Source organism: Myiozetetes cayanensis, unplaced genomic scaffold (assembly GCF_022539395.1).
Source record: "Myiozetetes cayanensis isolate MyiCay16 unplaced genomic scaffold, myiCay2020 scf2-11, whole genome shotgun sequence".
NCBI classification, from domain to species: Eukaryota; Metazoa; Chordata; class Aves; order Passeriformes; family Tyrannidae; genus Myiozetetes; species Myiozetetes cayanensis.
This window is the reverse complement of record NW_026087411.1, coordinates 50,239,393-50,259,609: the sequence shown is the minus strand read 5'-3', so window position 1 is coordinate 50,259,609 and position 20,217 is coordinate 50,239,393. Positions and strand designations below refer to the sequence as shown.

The 20,217-nt window shown below is 39.8% G+C and overlaps 1 long non-coding RNA gene across 1 annotated transcript; it reads right to left on the bottom strand.

Moving 5' to 3' along the window:
* Nucleotides 1–1,414: 1,414 nt before the first annotated feature.
* On the bottom strand, nt 1,415–19,849 carry LOC126640440 (uncharacterized). The gene is made up of 3 exons (XR_007629042.1): nt 19,790–19,849; nt 13,897–14,085; nt 1,415–1,566 (listed from the first exon to the last, which is right to left on the bottom strand). It is a non-coding gene; the product is annotated as an uncharacterized LOC126640440 (long non-coding RNA).
* Nucleotides 19,850–20,217: the final 368 nt, after the last annotated feature.

The window sequence follows — 20,217 nt, the reverse complement described above, 5'->3', positions numbered from 1 at the left end:
TCCAGTAACTGCAATGGAAAAGTCACAAGTGGCATGTGCAAAGTCACTATGTATCAAAATCATACGGAAACAGATCTGTCAATAAGACTCACTTACCTCACAAAAACTGCACCTCCAAAAATAATTACCCAGTTTATAGCTGTGGCCATAATCGTAAAAAAAAAAAAAATCAAATCTGTTTCTATAGCTTGCATGGGTTGAGCTGAACAGCCACAGGCACCAGTGTAAATTTCACTTCTCATGGGCTTCAGAAGTTGATGGTAAGATTCAGCATTATGTATAATTTTTACAACTAGACGTGAAAATAAACCTAATTAGTACAAAATCTTAAAATATGTTAGTCTAAATGGTCATCTCCAAACTAAATTAAAATTCCACTTTTATTTCAAGTTTTCACTATACTTACCTGGTTTATCACCTCTATTTTCAAAGTCATGAAGATCTAAAATTCTCATGAAAGGCATTGCTAAAAACATATTGAAGATAACAGCAGCTCCCAAATTTACCCAGTTTTCTCATTTTACTCTCAGTGCCATCCATCAATGTCTCAAATGAAGAGAATAAATTAACTCAGGACAGGCTTTTTCTGAAAAGTAGTAAAGAAAAAGATCAGCACAGATACTAGTACTTGTTGAATTAGCACACAAAGAGATAAAAACTTAGGATATTCCCACAATACAGAAGTTGAAACAGTTTTCTTTTGTATGCAGTCTCTTTGTGAAGGAAACTACAGGAAAATCTACCATTCTTGGTATCTGGCATAGTTTTATAACAAATGGACTGTTCTAATAGTATGTTTATTCAGCGTTTGCCCTACAGACAGTTGGTATAGGTATGTGAATTTATACATTTATTTCGGTTTCTATTAGTGTGCTCACTGAGCCTTGTGGGCTTAGATGACATGAGTTTCTGAAGGTAAAACTTGTTTGTATTATATGTACTTCTGCTATATTTATTGTGATCTGTAATATGCCTGCAATATCCTGTCAAGTATTAGTCTACATCTAGAATGTGTACTGGGAAATATTTTTTGTAATACTTACATTTAATTCATTTAACTGTAGCTGTCCTTTGGTTTCAAAACTGCACCTTGATAACAACAGTTCTTAATTTAAACCAACTGCTCTCTACACGTGTGAATAAGGCTGTCACTATGGTAGCAAAACACCTGGGATAAACTCTTAGGCCATTAAAAAAGCTAGTTTTGCCACCAATTTCAAGACAACAGATAATGAGGCATTTGTTAAATGTTCTGGCCTACCTCTGCTCTCTTGTAGATGTTTTCCTTGGAGAATTTGCCACCTGTATCAGAAAAAAACAAGCTTATTCTTACCAAAATAAAAGACAAGAGCCTATATCTTTACAACACATGTTTCCTTTAATAGAAGGTAATGTGTTTACGGTCTCTGTGCTTCCTCATCTTGCATGAACTTCATCGCCTTGGCTTATCTCCCACACAACTTGGTGTTTGCAAGTTCAGTAGTTTACACTGGAAACATTATAGTCAAAGAATATTCTTCATTACACAGATAGAATTTCGCATGTGCTCTGTCTTGATGTCTTTTCCTGCAACCAGAAACAAGGACACATTAACTTAAGTCCTTTGCCACTCCATTGGTATAAAAACTATACCGTCCCACCTTTGAAAAACCAGTCCATTTTCTGAATGAGCCTCACACAAATGAGAGCGTTTCTGATGTAAAACCCAGATGCACAAGTCATCCCTCACTGATGAGAATGCAACACTAGCCAAAGTCTACTCCTTAGGGAGCAGAACAGTGCCGTGTAAAACATGGACAAATAATACAGGATTACAGTAACAATGTTAATGGTAGAATACTGCTAGTTTCTTATGCTAGACAGACACAGAAAACACTTGCAGGGGCTTAGGAGATTCGCAAACACTCAACCTAAAATCTGAGCAGCTATTAAAGGTTTGGACTTATTTCTGCTGTTGTTTCTATTTACAAAATCATTAAAGGAGCGTTCTTCTCCACAAGGTAGATGTGAAGAAGCAGAACTTTTTCATGTTACGTACCCATTCCCTGTGTCAAGAGCACCTATGCCCTCCCTAGATAATCGTTTCAAAAAGCCTGAGATAGACAATACAGAAGCAGTTGCTGCTTCTCACAGATCATCAAAACTTCAACTCTGCCTCATGAGTGTCAGAGATAAAACTCCCATTAATCCAAGATGGGATCAAACTTCTCAAATACAACATGCCTAGGTCATGCCTAGGAAAACCTGCTACAGGTGGAAGTGGTCAGGCTATTGCTGAGGAACTAAGGGAGTCGTGACCTATGGACAAGTGACCTAGAGAGGACAATTTGAAGGTTATTAGCTGCCCAGGTGTCCCCCAGTGGGCATACTGTCCTGTAGGATGTGCCTTTCAAAATGTTGAGAGACCCCTACAGCTTTGGCTGTCTGCTCTCAGTCTTAATAGAGGATTGATAGTTTAGGCACAATGCTTACAGCAGTATTATTAATAAAATAGGTGCTTAAGGGTAATAAGCTAACACAGGTATCTCATCCCACTGCAGTCCTCTTTGCATGTGTCAAATGATTATTTCCACCTTTTGGTGTTTTATAAGGAAGGAAATGGCACTCTCATTACAGCTGTCACCTGAATTACTACTATTTCCATCATTACTAGGACAAGTATACTGGTTTACAAAGCAGCTCCTGACTTGAATTCCCTTCTGTTCAGGAGTAGGCATTTCCCGTAACTATTGCAAACTAAAACTTGAGTTCCAAGTACTCAGTCCTTCTAAAAGTCAGATAAACCAGACACTGGTTTATGTGAATTATCAGTAAATCTTGCAGCAAAGCCACAGGCCTAAGCATTTTCTTTCAAAAGGGTTAAAAGAAGAGAAGGCAAAAAAAATTTCATTTTGATTATATTTTGCTGTTGTGGCTGCAGGAATGGGCAAATTTTATTGTTGTCCTAACCAAGCTATTCTTACTCTTTTGTGGGGTGGTGACTTTTATGGTCAGTGTTCATAATTTTTATCATTTCTGTGAGTTTTACACTAATGGCTGTTCCTCAGCACAAGACAGAACCTGAATGAATCTACCACATAGATCCACTAATACTAACCTTTCATCCATGCAAGCATTTGGGATTTGCAGTTGCAGAGAATGCACAGAAAACAGAAAATACTCAGGAAGGTACAAGATAGCAAGATGTCCAAGGAGTACAATGCAAATTTGCCAAATCAAATATTGCTAATTCTGCATAGACAACTTGCAGGCTTATCAAGAAGCAGAAGACAAAGAATGGTACTTGAGATAGGAATGACAAGGAGATTGACAGAAGAAAGAGATCACCATCTCACTGCTTTGTGAAGAAAATTGAAATAGAGTATTGCCCTGATGGGAATTTTATTTTATAGGGGATGTAAATAAGCTGCAATTAGCACTATACTAACAAGATGAAAAAAAAATTCTTATGCTACTACCTTGAAAAAACTCCAACAACTTCACAATTTAAAAAAAAAAAACAAACCACCAAAAAACCCCAAAACCCCAGAAAACCCACCACAAAACTTTATGCCAGTCTTCATTTGCAATTTTCTGAGTTTATATTTTTTTTTCTGGAATACTAATCTCTATTTTATTTATTCACATCAGAGCAATTTCAAAAGTTTCTCCTCAGACATGTTGCATCATGTCATAATTATTCATCATGATGAAGGCTTCTAACAGCCTCTGGTTACAACACCATGACATTTTCTAATAAATTATAAAGTGAAAGGATAATTTAGTCTCTATAACCCATTAATCCTTGGCTTCTTAGCAAAACTCAGTTCCAAAAAATTATGTGTCCACTAGTCTAGAGAAAGCGGGACTACAATAATCAGTTCACCTCACTCTTTCCCTCAAAATAATCAACATATAGAAATGCTTTCTAGTTCCAACAAACAGAAGAAGGACAATCCTTAAAGAGCATTTGAAAAGGGAGTCTGAAGTAACCTCTTTGAAGCCTCTGGTCTTCTTCAACAAGAGAGTAGATCAAGGAATGAGTTAGCATCTTGAAATGGAGACGAAGGAAGGATCGTAATGAACATGCCTCAGGCTTGATTTGGAGCAGGATCCCATGCGTTTTCTATAGAACCTTTGGCTAACATCTCCTGACATCAATGAAAATAGTCCATTGACTTCATAGCTACTAGTGCGCATACTAAGGAGGGAAGACACAATGTTATATAAACAGCAGGGACAACCAACGTAAATATTTGGAATTGTTACAATGGGTAATCAAGTTGACAGGTTTTGAATTGTGGGTATATGAGCACCAGGAGTAAGTACTCTTAAGAAAACCTAATCTTGTGTATCCTGGTCTAATCTAAATCAAGATTTTATAAGACTAAATGTTGAGGTTTTGTTAATTTTAAACTCAGGGGTCTGTAGTATATACAAACACATTCTACTGTATGCAGACAAGGTCAGTGAGATGTTTCAGGTGTCGAGGGGGAAAGTTCTCACGTTTCTGGAATGGTAGAGTGAAGATTTATAAAGTTTTTACTGGCCTGAAGGAAAGAAAGAAAGCAAAAACATCTACCAAAGTCGTGAGTGGATTGTTGGCTAAATTCATTCAGCAGAGGAGTCTGAAATAGATCATCTCTGTCTTCAGCAGTAGGCGTTAGTGGAGTCATCAAAAATAATTACCTCAGAGGAGTCCAGGACATAGCTACAGGGAATAAAACTAATCTGAAAAGGTAAATTAAATTCACAGAGTATATATAGAAAAGCCAGTAGTTCTTACACTCCTGGGCTCACACAATGTACTATGCTTACTAAGCTCTTATGAAAAAAGAACAGTTATACTTTTTCGTCAAACAAGAACAGAAATACTTTTTATTTGAGTCTGGAATAGTACTTATGAATGTGTCATTAAAAGAGGGAAAATTGCAGACAACAAAAGTTGCTACAAATACAACTATTATCACATCACACATAGCTTTGGTAGTAAAACACCCACCCAAAGACACAAGCATGAATTTCACAGAATCGTGGATATCTTGAGTTGGAAAGGACCCATAAGGATCGTCAAACTCCAGCTCCTGGCCCTGCACAGGACAGACCCAAGAATCACACCATGTGCCTGAGAGCATTGTCCAAATGCTTCTTGAACTCTGGAAGTCCTGGTTCTGCGACCGCTTTCCTGGGGAGCCTGTTGCAGTGTACAGCCAGCTTCTGGGTGAAGAACCTTTTCCTTATACCCAACCTAACCTCCCTCTAAACAGCTTCATGCCATTCCCTTGGGTCCTGTCACTGGTCACCAGAGAGGAGACACCAGTGCCTGTCTCTCCACTTCCTCTTGCGAGGAAGCTGTAGACCAGCATGAGGTTCTCCTGTCAAGTCTCTCCTTCTCCAGACTGAACAAGCCAAGTGATCTCAGCTGCTCAATTTCAAGCATTGGCATTGCCTGTGATGTTTCTAATACACCCTAGAAACTCACCGTTGCTGAGAGAAGTAAACATGAGTGGATGAAAAAAAGGTTCAAACGGCTGAGTAGCAGTGACAGTAGTACAACTTAAAACAACTTTCTCCCTTTTCAGGTTTTGAAGAAAATCAAAAGGAGGCTCTGAAGTTCCCAAGGTTCTCTGTCACAAGTGTATCTGTGCTTGGCACTATCATATAAACAAGGTACTGTTCACCAGGGGAACAGTGATGCAGCCATTTCCCACAACAGCCCTTTCTCTCTCCTTGTAAACAAACCCTGGGCCATGCATATTCTTTACAGCTGCCCTGGCCTCTCCTCGGGAGCTCACATGAAAGCACTTTGACTGTGTTTTGCATTAGTTTGCTTCCAGTGCCAAACAGCCTCCGGACTCCCCAAGCGCACACCACAAGCCCCTGCTCTGGGAGGGCAGCCAGCGGGGCTGTGTGAGGCCCTCAGCCTGGGGCTCGCCTGGGCGCTGTGCTGCCTGTCAGGGCAAAGAAGACCCCTCTACGACTGCACAGTGGATGGCCACACTTCTGCATCTAGAGTTATCCAGAGGGTGTGCTCCGTAAATCTGCCTTTGAGCAGCCGGAGAGCAGGGGAAGGGGTGGTGCTTGCAGCCAGAGCTGCTTGTTTGACTCTGGCTTGTTAAGGCGCTGGCCTTCCCCCTGAACTGACAAGTTTCTGTGGTTAAACTGCTCAGGCCCCAGGTACATTGATTTCTTCAGGGTTATTGAAAATTGATTAATCTCACTTCAGTAATGGTCAAGGACTTGTGAAATGTTGTACAGAAATTATTTCAATTCCTTTATTTCTGAGAGGTTGTTCCTATACACTGCTCCTCCACTGCTCTGGCTGCAGGCATCTGACCCAGAAACAGACGGGCAGCGCAGATCAGGTTTGTATAATGGGGGTGTGGAAGGGGTTCAAACTATGTTTCTCAGCCTGGGCCTTCATAGGCCAAAATATAAATGGATGCAAAGGTAAGGGTGATGGAGCAAACGAGCTCACCCTAGGAATTCTTGCAAAATAAAACTTCTGTGCCAATTCTGCTAACTCGTATTCTGGTTGTCCTCATTTGATTTTGTCCAGATGTTCTACTTTCTCCTTCCTCTTTGAACAATAGTACCTTTTCCCCTAGAGTCCCAATTCCATGTTGTGTAAATTATATGTATTCCAGCCTGTAATTACTTTCATAGATTAAGAAAAAAGATGGCCATATAAAAGATGAATAATCCTAATAAGCCTGGTGCTACTCCGGAGTTTAGCTTCTTGGGGAAAATTAGACAAGTTTCTAAGTAAAAAGTCTGTCTAACCTTGTGGTCCATAGTCTCCCAATCGAGTCTTCTACAATGAGGAATGCTTTGGGCCTCTGGACATGTCACTGTGAAGATGTGTCTCATACCCAGGTAGTCAGGCAGGAAACTAGAGTGGTAAAAACACACTTTACCTTATTCACAAGTAATGATTTGATAAAAAATGAACTTAAAAGAATAAGTGATAAGCTACTGCCCATTGAGACTTTCTCCAGGAATACAGTCATACAAGTTTGACATATGGGATCACAGAACTTACTGTCTGAGGGGAAACTGGGAAAAAAATTTATGATGATGTCTGTTTTTAACTCATACCACATTTTGTTTTCTGACACTTTGTTTTGTTTGACACTCACCTCAGACTTGGATCTACTGGAAGACTTCCATTTGTTTCATAAAAACAGGATTTGAAACTCTGTTGTGGTGAAATTATGACATAAAAAACTTACAGGTTTGTTTTAAGAGCCATAAGATATATTTCCCTTTTGGCATATGCTAAAGCTTGGGGTTGGAAGAGGGAAGAAAAAATAGCTCCTATAACTCAGCTCTTCAAGAGTAGGACTTGAAACTGTCCTACCTACTCAGTGACCAGGTAGGACAAGCTTTCATTGCCCCACAGGAAAAGCAACAAGCATGCTCAGGAAGTCAGAAAGCATCCTGAATTATCAAGAAGAGTTGTTTTGACAGAAGAGTTGTTTTGGGGAGGGACAGGGAGGACAAGGGAAGAAACGAACTGGTTGGCCAGGTCAAGAGAAGTGCCAAATATCTGAAGGATGGAAACCCACTGCCATTTCTCACCACCACAAGGATGAAAAAGGAAAAAATTGAAATCACAAAGGATAAACAGCTCTCACATGTAGAAGACCAAGGAGAAGTCTCTTCATCAGATTGCTAATAGATATGAATCCTGTGGAGAATCAAGTGCAGCTAAATAGATGTTGAAAGCAGACTAGATGGTGTAATATTTTTCAGAGACACAGACATCATCTTCAGAGTGGTGATGAAAAAAAAACTAGTCAAAATGTAGAAAATTGAAAGTAGCCCACAGATACTGGGTAGTAAAATGTCAATTAATTTAACTTGTCTTAATCTCTGCCAGTCATAGTTATGAAGTGATAGACCCTCTTCACACTGTTGTTATGTTCTAGGTTTCAGCCTTCTATCCCTCCTTCCTTGGAAATCAGCTCCAAACAGAAAAGTATTACAAAATAATCTATGTCTGATCAGAGCACCAATGTAAATGCACAAACACTTCTCTGCTAATAAACTAGCAAGGTAGCATGAGAAGCTTTTCTAATTGTGAGTGTCTCATTTGTGGAAAAAACACAGCTACTGTTAACTCTTTATATAAAACTGAGAATCAAGTGCTCTGCATCTGACCTGGACTTCCTCCTAAAAGAGATGGCTGAAAGATTGCTCTGTAAGTTAAAACTGAAATCCTATGGCATGGTTCCACTGAAGAACTGAATTTCTTTGGAGATGCACAATTCCAGGGGGACTTCCTCTCACTAAATAGGGTGCAAAGGATGCTCTGAGCTCCTGCCTCTGACAAATCAGGGCAAGAAAGACTGAAATGAATGCAAGGCACCGAGGGACTTTTCTGCATTACAAAAGGTAACTTCAGAATGCTAGGTCAATAAACCTGAGGTATGTCAATAAGCCACTATACATTTTAACAGCCGTTACCCAAAAAGACTATTTCATTTGGATATTTTACTATCAGAAGGTCAATAATTTAATTGCATCACTTACACAGCAACCCAATTAAAGTTACCTCAGCAATGCATAGATACAGCTCAAATAACTGTCCCAAGCAACATAAATGGTCTCCAAATGGCACCCTTTATAATCGCAAAGGACATCCTTGGGTGATGGTCAGAGAGACGAAAGGTGAACAGCACAGCATTTTACAGCACACAATCTGCTTTTCTTACCCTTCAAAATGTAATTGTATTGCTTTTAATGCTTTGGCATGTTCCCAGGGTTTTTTTCTGCAGTGAGATCAGGCTACAGGAAGAAAAGCACTGTGTTAACACTGCAGTGTCTTAAAGACTATTTTTATTGTTCCTATTTATTTCTGACCTCCTTATTTTTTTTTTCTGCTTGACCTTTCACATGAAGACAAGGAAAAGAGTGCCTTTCATCTGCCAGTTCAGTGCATTTTCTTTTCTTCACTAGCAGAATTATAGGGTTTTAAGTGAACGTCAGCTATTCTGCCCCCAGGCTTTCATTTCACAGCAACTGTATATCTGGCCTTTTCTTTCCTCACTAGTAATGGCTTTTGTTAAATAAGGGAATGTTTACCAAGCAAAACCAGCACAGCCTCTAAGATTTGTGCTGAGTGACAATGTTTTGGAAGTCAGTTTCCCTTGGGAGTCAAAATTGATAATATGTAGTCAGGTATTTTCTTAGTGCTATCGGTTTGTTTACCAAACCTGCACATTTCCCATCATGGTTCCTTTGAACCATGATAATGAATGGCACACAAGCCTCTTTCCAGTTGTGGGTTGCCTCCTGTCTAGAAACTGCTGTTTTCTTTTGTCTTCCTTCACCACCAATTTACTCTACAGTTCTAAGCGTATGGTTCCAAGAGTAATGCAGATGGCTTGTGTGCTCATATACTGAACCAGAGAGAGACAGAAAAAGCATTAAGATTTCAGAACCTCATCACTGAATCAACACCAGGGCTATGTTAGCAACCTTGCATATAGGGAAGCTGAGAAGATGTCACCCTCCCTTCTCCTCCTTCCGCTTGCTCTCACAGTCTCCTAAACTGTCAGCCCTCAACCCTGTCCTGTCCCAAGTTGTCCTGAATCTTATACTTGCATTCAGAGCTTTGGGAAAAACAGAGCAAGAGGAGAGTCATAGGTAGGACATTAAAATGAGGTGGGTGTTGCACAGAAGCAAACAGATTCAGATCTCCTCAGCTTCAAGCAAGGCTGCTGCCTCTGAGAAGGCTGCTCTGTTTGTTTCACTATACAGGTAAAAGAGGTAAACCCTATTCCTACCATCTTGCTGCAAAGAGGGACCAGCCACAGCATTGGCCTGGGACAGGGAGGCTCTTTCTTGTGGTTAGAAATTAGTCCCAGGACAGCACATCCCATGATCTTGGCATTAAGGGTCCTTTAAGCCATTTAGAGAAGCTGTTTAGAGATGAGGGACCAAGGTACCAGGGACGGTGCTGGGTGCAAGTTTGCAGAACTTCCTCCTTAGGGCTGCATGTCCTAGTTAGGACACAGGATACCCCAGCACAAGGCAAGGGGGCAGCAAGGTGTTTGTGCAGGTCTTGGGCAAGAGGTATGAAGGGCTCTAGAGTCCAAGAAGACCTTCCTGGCTTCTTTCTCCTTAGCCGACCTATAGCATGGAGATAAGATATTCAATAATCTTAGAGACTTATTGTCTGCAGTTTGCACTTGTCCTGCTGACCAGCCTGAAGGCAGATGTGGCTGTCAACTGACTCTACCACATGACCTTATCTGCCGCTTTTCTTGTTTGCATCACAACAGGGGATCCAAGAAAAGTTAGTCTGTGCAACTGTCCTCTTCATCCTCTCCTTGTGTGCAAAAAATTACTTGTAGTCCATTAACTATAAGAGAGAGGATAATATCGTACTTCATCCTAGTTACCCTGTGTTTAAAATAACTTGAAAACCTCCTCTTCTTTGTCTGCAAGCAGGTTCACCCAAGTTTCTTCCAGCCTGATGCCTGCAGTGTGCAAACCATTAGGACCTCATGCCAAAACGATAACATTCTTAACAAGTCTTTAGAAGCAGCATCATTGTTTTCCTATTTGCACAACTGGGACAACAGGATATGAAGTCCCAGTTAAATTAACTTAGCGGGTATCTACAGACTAATAAAAATTTCCTCAAGACAAATTCGAGTGCCTCTACTTTTTGCCATGTATACAAAATCCAAGCAGTGTTTTTGTTTACTTACAACAAGTCACTGAACCCTTAAAAAGGCAATTCTGCCGAAGCGGTATTCTTTGTCATATGGGATTTAAACATAAACTTTGATTTTGTTCTTAAAGATTGTACTTAAAAATATTTTCTACTACATTCCTGTCTTCAGATCTTAGAATGAACTGTTGATTCACCCTGTTGCTCTATTCCCACCCCATATGCTGGTACTCAAATGCCTCTTGCAGGCTCACTCACACAGGAGAACCATAACAACATTTAAAACAGTACAAGATACCCCCATCTTCTCCAAGTATAGACGCAATAGTACAAATGTGCCATCTAACAGCATGGTTGAGAACATGAAAAAATCCACAGTGGATCAAAAATGGCATTTAGTACTATGTCTTGTGCTCAACAGTGGCCAGCAATGGATACCAGGGAGGAGTAAAAGAGCACAGAAAGCCCAGACATTCCACATGATTGTGTAGTCAGTTTCTAGGGATTTGTTTATGGCAGACACCTTGAGCCATGGTAGGTGTATTTGTGCCTGTTCAATCTCAAGGCTTCTTTCATCTCTGAACCCTCAAAACCCATTTCTGAAGCTCTGAGAACTTCTGGACTCCAAGACATGCTGTGGCCAAGGATTGCATAACTTAAACATGCAGCAGCGTGTGAGAACGTTATCTCCTGTTTGTTTTGAATCCGATACCTAATGGTTTCGTGGCACACTCACCTGCTTTGGTAATGGAAGCAACAGAGATAAACTCTTTCATAATGACTTTTCCTTCCTACTCTGAATTTTATAGACATCTATTTTAACCCTTGTTCCTCATCTGTAGTCCTCCACACTGCAAAACCACACCCTACTGCTTCTGGTAAAGAAACCTCATGAAGAAGGGTAGAGACAACTTTCAACCAGTGTAGCACTGAAAAATACGTTAAGTCTTTAAGAAAAGTCACATTTCTTGAGTTATAAGTAGTACTGCATTTGTGCCAGCTAATTTGCATTAACTGCTTATTTACATGCCACTTCTCTGTAGTAAATATGAGGTACATTATCCTTCAGGTAGAGTGAATCATCACTGAAACAGATAACATTTATGAGGTAGGAAGAGCAAGTATCCAGACAGGTACTAAGGAGCAGCTGACACCCATGCTGTATTTATGCCTTATTTCACTTTTCAATACTCTTCAATACTTTTCAGTACTCTTCCATACTTTTCAATACTTAGCCCAACTGAAGGGCCTTGCTTGGAGATGCTGTGTTATTGCTTGGTTGAACAGCCCACTGACACCCTAGCTATCCAAACCACTTCAGTCTCTGCTGCCTCTTCTCCTTGAGCTGTAGCACCAATCTGCAGACCAGAGGCAGCCCTTTCCTCCCCACTGCTCACACTTACACCCCCAATTCCCTGCCTTCCTCCAGCAGAGCCTTGTGTCCACCCTGCACTCCCAAAACAGACTATACTAAAAGACCAGACACCCCTGCCAGTTGCTATAAATACCAAGGGAATGCCAGAGCCCAAGAAAAGATCTTTATGGTAAGATCTTTCTGGAAAAAAATATTTATAGTTAGTTTACTATCATATCAACTGCCCTTAATTGGGACAGAAAATTTGATTCATGGGTATAGACACAAACAAAATTTCGATTAGCAGTTAGGAAGGCCTGCTAACATACTGACAATGCTCTGCTCAGAAGGAGAAGGTGAATATGGTAGAGATTGCTTGATGAAAGGAGAAGCCAGCTTTTCAAAATAACCAAAATTTCTCAGGTACAAGCTGGTTTACCAACAACCAAAGCTATATGCTGAAACCTTGACTGAGACCAGATAAAACCTTTCCTCCTAATTACAGCCTTCATGCTGCAGTGGAGTAAACAGTTGCAAGATAACTGCATCACAAACAAAATCCACTTTCCATTTCGCAGACTGTATCTCTATATTGAAATATAGATCTTTGTACGAAGAAGTTAATTACCCACAGGTTTTAATTAATTTATAACAAATCACTGGATCACTAGCCATTCTAATATATGCCTTTCAATTGGTCATGGGTACATCTATCTAAAACATGTTCTACCTATTTTCTGTTTACTACATTGATATTTCCTTTCTACCACTATCTTCTCTGCCTCACAGGATGCTGAAGCAAACCAAGTTTAGATTCACCAACAGCGTTACAGAAGAAAGAGCATTAGTGAATGAAGGCCGAGGTCAGCTACAGCCATGAAATTCCTCATAGGAGATAAACCCATAGGATCTGTCAGTATACTTCCTGCCCATTTCTTCTGTGTGTATAAGGCATACACACAGAACATACACACCCCCACCCCGGCCTTCCTTTTTCTGTCCTGAAAGTTCAGTGCTTTCATCAGTAACAGCCTTCAGAAAGCACTTCCCTTGTTAATCCTAAAGTGGACTTCACAAGTCATCCCAAGAGACAGGATTCCTAATGTCACTCTTTCATGTTTTTTGAGGTTGTAATAACCTTAACCAAGCAGCTCTTTCTTGCACCTGCCTTTTTGAAGGTTTACTTAAATGATTTACTGCAACTATTAAAAAGTTAAGCTAGATTATCCAGCAGTGTTTAACTGTGTGGTCATGAGTCATTAGGTCATGAGGTAAATCAGGCCAAGCACTTCTTGTGGGAATACACCTGTGAGCTAATTTTAAAGTGGGTTCTCTGAAGTTTTCAGTTTACAAACCTATGAAACTTTTCCCATTAATGTTTTGTTAGCACAGCTTACCCACTGGACTGCTCAGTGGGGATCAGTGCTGTGTAGTCATAAAGAAATAATGTATGAAAGGTAACTTAGAATTTTAAATATGATTCTTAGTGCACACCATCAGCTAATTAAGTTCTCTCATCTTTCACATTCTTAGTGTTGATACAGTATGGCACCTGCTAAGCCACTTGAGTCGTATAATTTAGCGTCACAGAAGCACAACAAGGAAAGGAGAGATTTTACAGATCAGAGATTGTACAAAGAGAGAATTAATTTTATCTGGACTGTCCCAACTGATAAAAACCCTTATGAGGGTTTTGCCAGACTTGTTCTTAACCCCAAGGGGTCTAGATAAGTTATGTCGATTTGATGTTCATCCTTATCTCATTTTACTATCATCTGAATCATACTTACATTATTGTTCAAATCCTTTGTAATCTATACAAGCTTGAAGAATGTTTCAGCATGTTCTAGGAAACTCAGGGCCAGTTTGTTCTACATACCTTTCAAGTAGTTATATCAGTTCTCTGGGAATGCTGACATCACTGCAGATTGATTGATCAGAGATACTGGAAGAAGGAGAGGCATTGAAGGAACTGGAAGAGGAATATCCTGCGTTTGCCTTTGAGGCCACAAAAACAGCAGCGGGAAGGAAGACAGTCACAAGAAAGCACGTCTCCTCCAGACAGCATCTACCAAGATGACAAAAGAAATTTAAAATAAATGTTTATGCCACAGGAAACAACAGGAAAACAGGAACTCTCCTGCAAAGCATCAGGGAAATAAATGCATGTTTCAGAAGATGGCTCTAATTACAGCTTTTTAGCTGTTTGAAGTCTCCTTAAGCTTACAACACCTCAGAAGCAGAAGAGGACAGATTTGTCTAGTCCAAAAGATACATTACATTTAGATTCTTCCCTTTTTGTGCCTTCTCTGCTTCTTCTTTAGAGTCTGACAACAGCTGCCCAGGATGATGACGAAGTAATATTCCTTGGCACTCTTATCCAAGTTAGGCATTTTGAATGACTTTCAGATGCATAGCTTAGATGTATATTAAGTGCCAACAACCACAGCCATACCCCCAAACTTTTGCTACTTCTTTAATTTATCTTCTCATGGAAGTTTTCACTCCCACAGTGCTCAAGTGAAAGCCTGGAGTGAGACAGTCTGGTAAGTGTGATCAATGCTACTTGTGCCCAGTTAATGAAAAAAATAAAATCTTTTGGTAGTAAGAAGTTGGCTGATATTTTTAGGACTAATTAAAACCATTTGAGTTGCAAAAGAAAAAAAGCAATAAAGAAAAAACCCAGTAAATTTTTAGGTATATTATGTTGTCACAGTCAAGCCAGGTTTAGATTTCTTTTTTTAAAAGCTTTTCATATCATCGTAATTAGTTCTCAAGAAAGAAGACCAAGACTGCAGACAGTTAGTAACAAATGACCAAAAATGCAGAGAAAGTGACAAAACCTACTTTGTACTACCACTTTTAAAGTGTAGCCACTGAGCCAACTTCTCATCCAGACAGAAATGGGCTGAAAGCTGGCAGGAGACAATGTTCCTTCTCCTGCAAGCACACAAAGCTGGGTGTCACCTTCGTACTTCTGCCATCATGAGTCCATGACAGCTTGTGCTTTCCTCTTGTAAAACCCCAGGGATGCCAAACAGGATGCAAGAGTCTTGCTCTGTGTAATCAGGGACATCCCGAGTGTGTACACCTGGAGTGTATACTGCTCTGAAAGTCAGACTGCTTCTGTCAGCACATATTCAAAGTGAACAGATGAATTTGAGTGTGTCAGTATTTTATCCATCAAGACAGGAAGCAGGAAATTCTGCCTCAGAACTAGATCTGTCAATATTTCCTGAAATCGTTGGCTATACTGAAGCCTTCTACCTTCTCTGGTTTTTTAGAGACTGCTGGTTTTTCAGAGACTGCCCCTTTGAACTAAAAAGAAGGCAAGACTTTGTTAGACTTTAAACAGGTTTATTTTCTGTTGGTTCTTTGAAAGTTTTATTACAGAACCTCTCTCCTCTTTTCACCATCTGACTGATAGGAAATCAAAGGATTCTAAAATGGAAAACATCTGATTTTAGGAATGTAACAATTAGTTGGCATCAACAGCATATTACTACTGACAAAAGCATTTCTGCAACCTAGGATTCTTAAATAGAACATTAGAAATGAATTACAATACAAAAAAAAAAAAAAAAAAAGGTGTACCAACCAGGCCTAAGATCCATGCCAGCTTAAAAGAAAGCAATGGCAAACTAACTGGGACTAGCTTTACTTATTACACTAGCTTAAAATATTTGCTCTTTGTCCTTGGGGCATTTGATTGCATATGAGAAATACATAACAAATAAACACATCAAAAGCATTAAAAAAAAAAAAAAAAAAAAGGTAAAGTAACTGCTGTGTCTATTAGTTTAATGTTCCTGTATTCCCTTAAAGTACCTTAAAAGTACTGCATAACCAAAAGGTCACCCTTGCACATAAAATACGTAAAAATAGCTATTTTATTACTGAGCTTTAGAAGATACTAAATATGTTTCAACGAATAAGGCATTAGAAGACATTAAAATAGATTTTGAGAAGTACTGTCAGTGACACACTTAAAGGAGTGGTTTGAAATTGTGTCAGGGAGGTTGTCAGAATAAAGGTTTTTTTAAAGACTCATGTGGCAACAGAGTCAGTGAGATGGCTCTGGGCCTCATTTCTCCTCTCTTCACAAGGCTGCTGAGCTCCAGTTTCAGAGTCAATGCTGCAAAAAAATAGTTAAGTCTTGTTACGCTGACTCTGGGTAAGTCTTGTGTGATCTTTGACACAGGAATTAGGCTACAAAATTCTCACACAGAAGTCAACAATTAAAATCATGTTTTGTTTGGAAGTGTTTTTCAGTTCCCAGGAATTTATAAAGGTTTGTACACAACAGTAATAAAACAGCAATAGGAGCTCTGCAGTTAAATCACTTTGCTTAGCAAACCAGGAAGAAACAACAAGAATGGCCTTGGTCTCTGATGTTTGAATAAAAACACCAGGAGTGAGCCCTCTAGCCATATAAGTGGCCTTCGTATAATCAAGGCCCGAGTATATCTGTTTGCTTCACCCACATTATGTGAGACAGGCAAAAATGCAATAGTCTGCCGAGCTGAATTACTGTAAATAAGCAGCAATAGAGTTGAATGTAACTTTTGAACATACGGGGGAAAAGAGAGGATTTTATTATTTACCTTGATACAGTATGACTTACTACATTACTTTTTTCTTCTCTAATAGAGCAAAATATGTGTTTTCCTAATGAAATATCTCAAGGCTCTTTCCACAAAACAGGTGATTATGAGTTTCTGTTCTATCACCTATCACTCTAGAATATATTATAATGTAATACAAAAATAAAATTATAGATAATAATAGAGAGTAGAAAATATCACACATACAATCAAAGTTTTCAGTCCCGTCTCATTATGACCTCATGGAAATTAATTAAATGAGACCATTTCCTTGAGTACCATGGACACCCCGTCCTCTCCCCTGCCTAGTAATTTCCTCTCAATTCATGCTTGGTTTGCCTCTTCAAACTTGGCAGACATTGGCCAGCTCTTCGTCTTCAGGCCAGCTTTCACCCTAGACTCTCTTGCCTTCAGGAAGAGGAAGGGCTGGGAAGGTGACAGACAAAGCTGGGCCAGACCTCTCCCATTGCCCCTGATATCTGTAGGAGTGGCAGCAGCTGTAGAAGAGGAAAAGGAAGAGAAAAGTGCTGAGGAAAGGGAGAGATAAGGAGAAGCTGCCATGGATCACAGTGAGTGAACACACAGGTGTGTAAGACAAAATGCTTGAAGGCAAGAGGACTAATAGGAGGCATCAAGATAAAACTGGACCGAGTGACATCTCTACACAAAGAGACCTCACCGGTCAGCTCTGTATAAAAATAACAACCTGCCTTGCCAGCCACATTCTCCCTTTGGTCCCCAGCTGTTTCCACTTCCTTAACATATGTTGAACCAAATGAAGTGTTTACTAATTTCCCATCCAGCTTTTTCGGAAAAACGCAAGAGCACGGACTGCCAAGGCCGGAAGAAGGTGAAAAAGACCAGGCAAGAAGAACAGTAGAAGATAAAACTAAAGTGTTTAATCAGTGCATTTCTCTTGGGTTTTCAGCAGGTCTGCTTAACTGCTTCATTACCAGAGCTGGCACTAAGATGAACATCCACAATTGTCAGTTTTGTGGAAGACAAGTGGATGTCCAGATATCTGAATGGGATCTCTTTTCTCCACAGGGGAGCCAGAAGCACATTTTGAGTGGCTAGTAATGATCACAACAAAAAAATAGTAACTACAATTCATCTGTCATTCACTCTCTAGAGGAGGTGACTTGAATTGCAGTCCCCTTCATAGTCCAGAGACAGACAGGAAAAGCACTTTTTTCCAGTTTTGCTCCCTTTAGCAATACTATTAATAATAAAACAATAGTCAAAAGCTCTATATTTGCTATTTCTCTATCATTCATCCATCAGCAGAGCTCAAGGGTAATTAATGCACAATTCCCTGGCAGCAGTCATTCTGTTTATTCATGAACCCAAGTTAATAACCCAAGCCAGTAATTCCAAAGTGCTAATTCTCACCCACTTGTATCACATAAACAGCAACAAAGCAGATTTATTCATTCACCAGAGAGAGAAGGAAAGGACTGAGGCCAAAATGAGGGCCTTGCTCTTTCAAATGCTCTGCTGCTGAACTTGGTGCAGTTGAGCACAGCTGGTGTGCTTCTCTGCATGCTTCACACTGATGCAGCTAGGTGCAAGAACACACTGTACCTGTAAGAGAACCTCTGTATCTTCATAAAGGTGTTCACAGCCTAGTCAGTTCAGATGTAACTCTTTGAGTCTGTCACATTTTCACAGGATACTTAAACTAGTGAGAAAGTTCCAGGCAGTGACTGCCCCATACCTTGAGACCACAGAAACAGATTTTCCTTAATTCTTTTTCTCATGCTTTTCCCTGTGAGCACAACTTTGATAGAGCAACAGGTAGCATAACAGGTGAGTTAAAAACTGCAATTATAAAGTAACCTTGGGATTAGCATGTTTAATGAGTCCAAATTCCTGGAGCTTAAATGAAGAAAAAGCCTAGAACAGTACCAGGCATCGCTGGTCTATGGAGAGGTTTGGGTTGAGTTGGAAGCTTCAGCATTTACTGTAATTGCTTTCTTTCCTACTGTTTCCCGTACTTTACTAAGAAGATTAAGTAAATATATATTAAATACATAAATATATTATATAAAAATGTATTATATTGTAAAACTTGTTCTGAGCAGGTTTCTAATCAGCATGCAATAACCACAAAACAGAACAGGGAAGAATTTTTTTTCCATTGTAAAAGTGAGGATCTTTGTTGCTCCCATATCTGCCAAGTAAGACGGGTAAACAGAGCCTCATTCAAAATCTCAGTTTGATAGCTCTTCATTCTAAATCTGCAGTATCTGGGTAAGTTATATCCTTCGACTGGAATGAAAGGGCATACAATCTCATTTCCTTCTGTCAATTAGGGTGACTGCTGCTTATGAAAAACTCTACCTCTCTGCCTTGGCATGCTGCTTAAGGTCAGATTCCCTGGAATCAGAGAAAATACCAAAAAAAAGCAAAGATACTGGACTTTTTCCTTCCTCATTGAGTTACTGCTCTTACAGTTGTCAGTGATTTCAGCACTGCAAACTAAGTGAGGATGTGGGTAAAGGAAGTTTTCAGTGTCCTTATCCTTCTGTTTCCTGGTATCATTCAGAGCCGACTTGACTTCCAGTGTCATGCAAAGCAATTTCATTGCTGCTCTGATTCATTCTCATGTGCTATCATCCAGAACACAGCACACCCCAGCCATGACCCTTCCATCCTCCTCTTGGCCCTGTGGCTCTACAGGCACAGCAGAGTTTCATTAGGCAGGGGATATCCCCCTGGGTTTCCTTCAGTACCTCTTGTTCCTTCTCAAGTGTAATAAAGGAGTCTGGATAATGAGGCCCAAAGAAGTAATTCACAGTAGTTTGCTACAGGAGGTAGAGTGATTAAAAAGGACTGAAAAGCTTACATAGCAGCTGCCAGCCCAGCAAACAGAAGTGTTCTCCATACTGAAAAATGCAGAGCGCAGGTTTTAGAGCTCCTTGACAACACAGCCCTCTATGGAATAGAATGAAACAAGGATAATACAAATGCAAGCTCGTTTACTGATGTAGTTAAGACACTTCCTGCAACAGAAGCAAAGGAGAAATTAAAAAAAAAAAAAAAACCAAACCAAACAACAACAACCAAAACAACACAACAAAACCAAAAACAGAAACCAAACAAACAAACAAAAAAATTAAAAACCCACAACCAAAAACCTGTGCTATAGAAGAGTGAACTACTTACCCTCAGCCACTAGACATCCCCATATCTGCTCCTATTTAGGCCAGATAAGTCCAGCCTTCATCTTTCCTCTGAGTACTACAGCATGTTGAACTGTACTTTCTTCCATTTTTAAACTGTCACAAAAATTTCTCCAAATAGTGGTGTAAAGAAATACCATATTCCCTACCTTATTTGACTCTGAATGATTAAGTCTCTTACCAGTTGCACTTCTGATGTGGTTTATTCCTTATCAGTCTGACATCACTTTGATTTTACTTCCACACCTGCTTAATCTTGCAGTGGCTTGTCTTCCTGTGGCATTGGTGTTAAAGCTGTAGCCTTCAATCTCTTTTTAATTTATATGTTATTACATGTTCTTAAAACACCTTCAGTTAAGGAAAGGTGATCTCTCTAAATCAGCTCGACTTACACTCAGGAAATTTTCCTAA